Raw genomic sequence first — 8,390 nt, 5'->3', positions numbered from 1 at the left:
TGAACTCCACTTGTTTCTCTTGCCTTCAGACAACTGCTGTCCCTTATAAGTAATTTAAGTGACACATCATTTAATGCAAAGAAGGAAAACAGTTGCTTTCATAAATAATTTGTTTTTTTTGTAGAGAAAACTATCTCTGCCTTCCGAGTATTTTCTAGAATCATTAGCAATGCAGACCCTTTTGTCCAAAGGAGACAAATAAAGTTGGTGCCAATTTGGGTTGAAGCCCATTGTCTCTTTCCAAGTTTGGAAATCTGACATATTTCTGATTTCTTACAGATAATTTCTGAATGTGTTTATTTCATCAAGCCCTCTATTTGGGGGTAAAATAAAAAATAATCCTGAGTACTGTGTCTGTATACAAAAGAAAATAAAATGACTTGCTTTCTGCAAGTAATTTCAGCCATGGTCTGTGTTTTGTCAGCATTGCAAAGGGCGGTTCAGTTTAGATAGAAGCACGCATTTCTAAGGAATGGAATGGGATGTCACCGACCATTAAAGAATGAATGCTTTTCCTTTTGAATTAAAATTAAACCTATGCTCACAAATGGGGGGGCTGGGCGGAAGTAAAGAAGTAGCATATTTTAGATGAGAAATGTATGTCCTAATTGATTATGGCCTCTAAAGATTTTATGGCTCTGTTCTCAAAGAAATGGTATTCCCTTATTTGAACTCCTTTAGGACTAGACATTGTAGGTGTTCTGTAAGACATCTTTTTTTTTTTTTTTTCTTCACACAAATTTGTGTTCTACTTTTTGTTATTGTTTGGAAAATGGAGTATGTTTTGCTTTTTTCTTATTTACTATAACACATTACTACTTTCTGCTTCCAGCAACAAAGCAACTTTTCTGGTCCTTCAGGCATTTTTTGTCCACTGGATGCTAATAGATGTATATCTGCTCCAGAGCTTTACTTTGCAAATATCTTATGAAGGCTGAGGCCGTTCCAGTGAAACAACATTAAAAGTCATAGAAATTGAGATGGAAAAAACTAGTAGGTCACGCAGTTCCCACACAGGCCCCCCAGACCAGTACAGGTTTGTTTCCAATGGTACATTTTTGGTGCTTTCCAGAAGGGGTCACTGCAGGTCAGCATTCACTTCGTCCAACGGCCTGTCTCCCTTCCCCCTTGAAAAATTGGGAAACATTCTCGATGCAAAATGTCTAGGATTTTTCTGATAGCATGTAGGTTGATGCTGAGTGATCAGAAGTGGAATAAATTTGTTCAAGTACAACAACTGATCATATAAGATTTTAAATGAGGAAATTTAGTGAGCTCTTCAAAATGGCTTGTTAGCCACACATGCTTATTAATTGCTACAAATCCTCAGAAGTGGAGCCACCCAGCTGTAAGGAGTAAGACATTCACCGGTTTGTCCTTTCAGGTAGTTAATACTTAGAAATATCGCATTTTATAGTTAGATAAAAATAGCTCAAATAATTCAAATGAAGCTACTGATTGAAAAAACAGAAGGAAACAAAACTAACGAAACTAACAAAAACAAACAAAAACCCAGAAAATCCAAGAACCTGCAAAAGTGCCTCCCCCAGGTGTGAGTAAAAGAAGGGAATAATGAACAGTCATGTTGCACCAAGACTTCAGTTCATCATTACTCAACTAGTCAGAGCCGCTGGGATACAAGGACCTCTCTGAAGATCGTCCAGTGTCAAAGCCTGTTAGAGATCAGAGGCTGCTGCAGGGTTCATCTCTTGCATGTGAATCAGGTGTCCTGGTTGAGAGTAGCCAAATCCTTGTCAGCCTGCAGAACCTATCCATTTCACAAATGAACAGCTAACCCCTATTTCTTGTGTCCATCTACTGGGAACTACCTTCTGAAACAGACTTGAGGAGGTAGGAGAGAATGATATTGGGACAGAAATTAATAATTTGAAGTCTGGAGGGGGATGAAAAGTTGGCTGGAAAGAAGGAAAAGCTGCAAAGAGAACAGGAGTATAGAGCGAAATGATGGTACTCTAGCAGGAAAATGAGCAACTCACTTGGAAATAACATGTTTATATTTTTAAGGTTTCCATCTTTTCCCAGTGGATATAGTTATTTTTCAAAGCAAAATAACCAAGTAATAATTTTATTATGTTTCCTTCCAATACTTCAGGCTTAGCATAAACAAAAAAATCCACTGGGAAAATGAATCTAACTCCTTCTGCCAATATCGTTTCAGTTCTGTTTCTTCCACTACCTGCCTCTCTCCTTAAATATTTTAGATGCTTCTATTCTCATACCCAGTATCTGTGGCATTACTGATACCAGTTGAAATATGTAGGTGAAGACATTGATTAGAGGGAAAAGCCTTTAGGTTCAATGAAATTCACTTCTGATACAGAAATGACAAGTTCTGAGATATTCAGTGTTTAAAAAATATCAGTGGCTTTTGACATTTTGGGAATGTTCCATATAGGCAAGTAAGTCAAAATGATGGAAAATAACTGAGCTGCTTGAGATTTGATCTCTGGAAATTAATATTTGGGTTGCATGGAAGAATCAGAAGAAAAACTTTAACAACACCATAGACATCAGACCGGCAACAGTCCAAAGCTTTAATTTTTCCAGATGTTGTGTGGGCTTTTCTTTTTCTTTTTTTTTTCTTCTCCCAAGCCAGGTGAAGGAGGGCCTTCAGAAAAACGCAATGAAAAATATTGAATTTGTTAAGGCAAGGTTGGCATAAAGACCAATATTGACTCCTCAGATACCTGAAATGCAAGCAATCCTAATTTGTGTTAAATAAAGACAGAAGGTTTATCAGGGCCCTAAAACAATGGTTGTGTCTTCAGGCATTTCCAGACAGAGCTATAACAAATACTCAGTTTGATTTCAACAACAGAGAAGTTTGTACATGGTGAGGATGGGCAGTAGAAGACCAGGAGTTCTCTGGTTCATTCATATGAGAACAACCCTGTAGTAATTTTTCACTGGGGAGTCTTGAAAGCCTGAACCAGCTGTCTGCATCCGTGTTTTGTGCTGTTGGTTGTAGCATGTGTAGCCTTGACTCAGTTTCTCCCTTGTTGCAGCCAAAGCCCAAGGTTTACCAGATAGGCCTTGGAACAGCGTAGGCAAAATGAGTGATGCCCAAACTTTCAGCAAACTGATGTGTTGCTTCACTGAGTGTTTACTGTGGACATACGTATACTCTGTGTTCCCAGCATGTGCTCCAGAGCATGGGAGGATCCTCAAGCACAGGTTCTGATCACTCGGGTTAAAATTTACATGAAGCTGCACTGGGCAGGCACTGCAGCCTGTTTCAGTCAGGAGTCAAACACCTAGGCTTTCTTTCTTTTTTTCTTTTTTTTTTTTTTGGTAAATATGAGTCAGGACTGAAATTGTTCGCAATAGAGAGTGCTAGCTGGATCTATACTTTGTGAGTAGAGGCTCTGCCAGAATGACAAACTTTGCAGTCCTCCTCTTGCTTTTCTTCCTGTTTTTAACTCCATGAGTTTGGAACGGGGGAAGCCCATGTTGTGCTCTGATCTTGGACCATGATGGGACGTGATGGAGAGATCTCCAGCAGGGTTTTCCTCTTATGGCTCCTCCAGCCAGATGGCTTCAATCTACTGACCAATTCTCTGTGCTTTGTGTGAGGTCTGCATGCAATTTAGATGGAGCCTGTTCTCAGCTAGTTTTGCCTTTTCTTTGCTCCCCCTCCCCCACATAACGTAACATTCCCAACTGACCCTTTTCGTGCTCCCCTTTTTCTCTAGCCATTAAGGGAAATTATGTTGGCACCATATAACAAATATATCAGCTGGATTTGCCTGAAAGCCCTTTGCTTCTGGAGGCTTTCAGTCATCAAACTCCTCTGGCTATTTCTGAGAAGAGTGCTCATTTAGGCAACTATGCTGTTGATGTGGTTCTCAGACTGGTATTTGTGATGCTGCTCTTTTCCAGCTGGTAAAAAATTTAGAATGTGGCACCACTTGTCCACACCTATGATTGCTGCTGCTCTGAGTCCTGACAGATTTGTCTTATCAAGATAACTCAGTTGTCTGAATCTTTGCACTCTGCAAACCTAGAGAGAACATATATATGTGTATATAAATATATATTTGTGTTTTCAGATACTGTTCAGCGTGACAAATCTCAGATATGACAAATAAAAGCAGAGACTGCCCTTCACACTGCATTTTATGACTTACACTAAAAAGACAGTGAATAGCAGACAATAGCAGATAGTCTTTCACGAAGATAGAAAACAACAGAAGAATGATAATGACAAGACAGGAGGACATCTCGTTTGTTTTGTTTACACCATCAGCAAGTTTGCTTCCCAGATTGGTTTGTTGGAAAAAAAGATCAGATGGGCTGAAGTGGAGTTTTAGGTGATGACTGTTGATCTATTAAAAACAGTTTTACTTCATCCCTAATTCTGCTCTGCATTTTGTTGTATTTTTAGTGACCCTTGCTTGAGTATCCAGGGTAATTTGTTGCTTTTGTTAATCAATGGCTTGGAAGAGGGTTGAAAGCTGATGGAAAATAATAGCTGTCCTTTCTGCCAGTCAGGTGAAAACACAGTATGCTCCCTGCATTTATGAGTTCTTAAAATGAATCACAGTCAGCTGGAAACTTAAGTGTTTAGAGACAACAAGAAGGGAAATTCCTCTGTGGAAAGAAGGGAATGGAGGTATTTCTGTGACACTGTTCACTTTACCTGGTACTTGGGACCATAGGGACTCATATGGGCCTCTGTTATGTTGCTCAGCTTAAAGAGCTATTCCACTGATCTGCATTTCTGAAGTTATCACCAGGCAGCATTTCTCTTTGTACTGCATTTCTATTTTATTTATCGGTTCTTTCAGAGAATGACATTCAGTGTGTGCTTGTATGAATGTTAATGACAAACAATTCCCTTTTTCATAGCTTAGTTATGGAAGAAGACTCCCCTCCTGACCCTGAAAATACTTATTTCTGGTATCCTGCAGACCTAGAATATAAACAATAAGGACTCTGCCTTCTTTCCCCCAAAAAACATCAAAACAAAATGAAACTGTTAATTCTAATGTCACTGACCGAATCAGAGAAGAATATAAGCTTGGCATACAACAAGAAAGCTGAGACAATGCTTGGTAGAGATGAAAGTGAGATACTGATGGCCAGAGTTTAATTGGGTTTTCATAAAACATGCTGTTCTTCACAATTTGGCTAGCATCTGATAACGTCTTTTTATGAGTCTGGCAAGACAGTGAAGCTTCAAACCATTGGTTTGCAATTGGAAAAATGAAGCTGAGAGATATTCAGAAGAGCACTAGGCCTCTTTGTCTCTAATACAGAGAAGAAGCAATTCAGCAGTGAGGGAATGAGTGCCTCTTGCAGCCATACAAGTGCAGTTTAGCAGTAAATCAGCTCAGCTGCAGTCCTCACCACATGATATTCTTTAGTTGCCACTGGGGAGAATTCTGCTCATCTCCAGACAAGAGTTTGCCTTGAGTTAATATTTATTTCCGTTTTTACAGATGTGCTGACCTGTGATGGATGGGGTGTGTTAACCTTCTTCTTTTTCACACCTGGTCCACACCTGTTTGGGATCTCATTCCCTGCCCTACTGGGCAGCAGCTCTTGAACTTTGCTGGATCCTGAATCACAAGCCAACTGAGGGTGGTGAACAACTTTTAAACACTCGTCCAGAGGGCTTTTTGTTTTTAAAGTCAGAGAGGTTGATAGGTTTTGTTTTGTCTTGGGTGAACATTCATTCTCATGACAAAAACATTTCACAATAAGCTGTTCCCATTTGACAGCTCTTTGGCAGTACATGTGTGAAAAAAGTTTTTTTGTAGTCTCACTCCTAGTGGGCAAGAGTATTGCTGTCTCAAAAAGACATTGGACTTTCATTGCTCTCAATGATGGTTTACTCAAAGAAGTTATGGACTAAATACTTCTCAGAATCTAAACTCGCTAGGGAACATAAAAGTTGATCCCCTAGTGCACTGAAGAAACTTGTTCTTGTCATGCTTTTTCAGTTCTTTTTGGGTTGGAAGGGGACTTTGTTCTCCAGGGCTGTGGATTCAAGAGCATGAAATTCAATACAAAAATTTTGAGACAAAAAACAAATGGCATTGTTTAGAATCCTGTTATAGCATGTTTTTTTCATTTGCACTGCAGGGGATTTAAATAGTAGCATGTGAGCACTGGCCAAATTTAGTTTGGTCAAGAAAAAGAAAGACTGTGAGGAAGTTTAGAGAGACCCAGCTACGCTTACTGAAAAAGCATCTCAATGGCAAACAAAGTTCCTTGTAGAATGCTAAAAGTTAATGCATGCTTGGGAGAAAACTCATTTGCTTAGCCATCTTGAAGTGCTCTAATTGAATTCTTTCTCTTAAGGAAAAGAGTTAAGCATCACTGCTGACAGCTCAGTAAAAGCTCCAGAGTTTTACAAGGATGACATGGATGTAGTGGAGAGTCCAGCAAAGGACCATGAAGATGATGAAGGATCCGAAACTTCTCTCTTAAGAGGAAGAAGTGAGTCAAATGGGACTGTTCAGCCTGCTGTTCGGAAAAAAAAGGGCTCAGGGGGGAATTTCATCAATGTATCAAAATTGAAATGTATAGAAATATAAAACCCTGAAGGGGGAGTGTAAACAGAACGGAGCCAGTCTGTTTTCAGTGGTCCCCACTGCCACAAGACAGTGGCAGATGAGCACAAGAGGCAATGAGCACAAACTGAAACACAGGAGGCTCCTTCTGAACATTAGGAAGTGCTTTTTTTTGCTAACAGAATAAAGGAGCAATAATACAGGTTGCCCAGAGAGGCTGTGGAGTCCTCCTCTTTAGAGATGTTCAGAAGCTGTCTGGACATAGCCCTAGTTAAATTGCTGTAGGTGGCCCTTCTTGAGCAGGGAGGTTGGACTAGATAGCCTCCAGAGGTTCCTTTCAACCCCAACCATCCTGTGATTACATGTGCTTACCAATTTTATTGAGAATGACAGAGCTGAGGTGTGATGTGTAGTCTAGTATAGCATTGTGGCATTTTGAATTATTAGTCAAGGATCAAATTCACGTGGTGGGCAAAATGTTTGGTTCCGGGACTGGAAGAGTAGAAGAGCTACAGGTCAGCATGAGGAGCATCTGAAGAGTTTGTTATGGTGGAACCGGGAACAATAGAGAAAAGAGGGGACTTGCCAGTCGGAAATGAAAGATGTTGCAGAGCTCAGTATTTGGAATAACTGGTTGGTTCTAAGGTGTATTTTTCTTCCTTGGATGCCACTATGTATCAATCTTTCCTGTATTCCTGCAATTTCCCTTTAAGAATCTGAATCCTCCTGAGCAGTAGGTGATCTTGACTATAATGGGGAGGAATAAGCTTGGGAAAGTTTTGTTAAAAGAGAGCAGGTTATAAAAACAACCCTCTCTGCACGGCTCGAACCTGTCAGCATGACGCTGCCGACGACACGGCTGGAGGGGAATGTGGCAGGCTCCTCAGCCCTGAAGCAGAGCAGCCTACACAGCCTGTAAGTGTTACGGCCCCAGTGTGGGCTTGGGGGAGGTGTGCCTGCCTTGCCAGGTGGGCCATGCATGGCAGTCAGATGCTTAAGTAGCCATAAGCATTTAATCAAAGCGGTTGCTTTGAATCTCCATTTTGCCAAGGGCTTGAGAAAGGCGGGGAAAGTGCATGTGATTCTGAAAGTGCTGCTGGGCTCATCTCCAAAGTGCAGTATGGTTCTGAGTGTCCTCTTTTGGACTATATTATTGGCCCTTTGAGAAAGAAATAGCTCTTTGTAAGGATAGTTCTGTATACAAGTGGCTGCAGCATGGGGTTGTGCTGATCGCCAGTTCTGGAAAACCAGAGAGAGGCCTAGGGGATGAGGAAGTTTGTGTCACTGAGGCCAGTGATACCAGTCTGCCTAGGATCTCTTGATGTTCTGTTCAGAGTCAGTAACCTTAGAGCAGAGATTTTGCTTCGAACATTCTCCTCCTGACAAACTGACCATGTTGATTCATGTTGGCTTTCACTGGGGACAGACTCTTTAGTGGAGTTGGTTGTGGTGGGACAAGAGGGAATGATTTCAAACTAAAAGGGGATTTATTTAGATTGGACATAAGGAATTCTTTTACATTAAAGGTGGTGAGGCACTGGCACAGGTTGCCCAGAGATGCAGTGGATGTCCTGTCCTTGGAGACATCCAGAGTCAGACTGCATGGGTCTCTGATCTATCTGTAGATGTCCTTGTTCATTACTGAGGAGTGCATATGAGTCCCCTCCAACTCAAACAATTCCATGATTCTATGATCTTCAGAGATACTGCAGAAAACAAATCCCTGTCCTTGTTCTCAGAACTGTGCATTTGTAGGAGTGCCATATAATAGCATGACATGCTAATGTATGTAGTTCTGTGTTATGGCATATTCAGCTATGTCTGCAGCCATGCAGTAACATAGGTGAGCAT

The 8,390-nt window shown here is 40.8% G+C and overlaps 1 protein-coding gene across 23 annotated transcripts in view; it reads left to right on the top strand.

The window, feature by feature from the left end:
* Positions 1–8,390, top strand: part of RSPH9 (radial spoke head component 9) — an 80,349-nt gene that overhangs the window by 41,165 nt on the left and 30,794 nt on the right. For 20 of the 23 annotated variants that reach the window (XR_014882085.1, XR_014882086.1, XR_014882084.1 and 17 more), the window contains one exon: positions 6,328–6,465. The exons of the other annotated variants lie outside the window; for them this stretch is intronic. The gene's annotated coding sequence lies outside the window, so the exon portion shown is untranslated. The remainder of the gene's footprint in view (positions 1–6,327; positions 6,466–8,390) is intronic. 23 annotated transcript variants of the gene reach the window in all.

The sequence above is a fragment of the Meleagris gallopavo genome, chromosome 2 (assembly GCF_905368555.1).
Source record: "Meleagris gallopavo chromosome 2, MGAL_WU_HG_1.1, whole genome shotgun sequence".
In the NCBI taxonomy this organism is placed as follows: domain Eukaryota; kingdom Metazoa; phylum Chordata; class Aves; order Galliformes; family Phasianidae; genus Meleagris; species Meleagris gallopavo.
The sequence above is the reverse complement of the archived record's forward strand: the minus strand, read 5'-3'. Positions and strand labels throughout refer to the sequence as shown.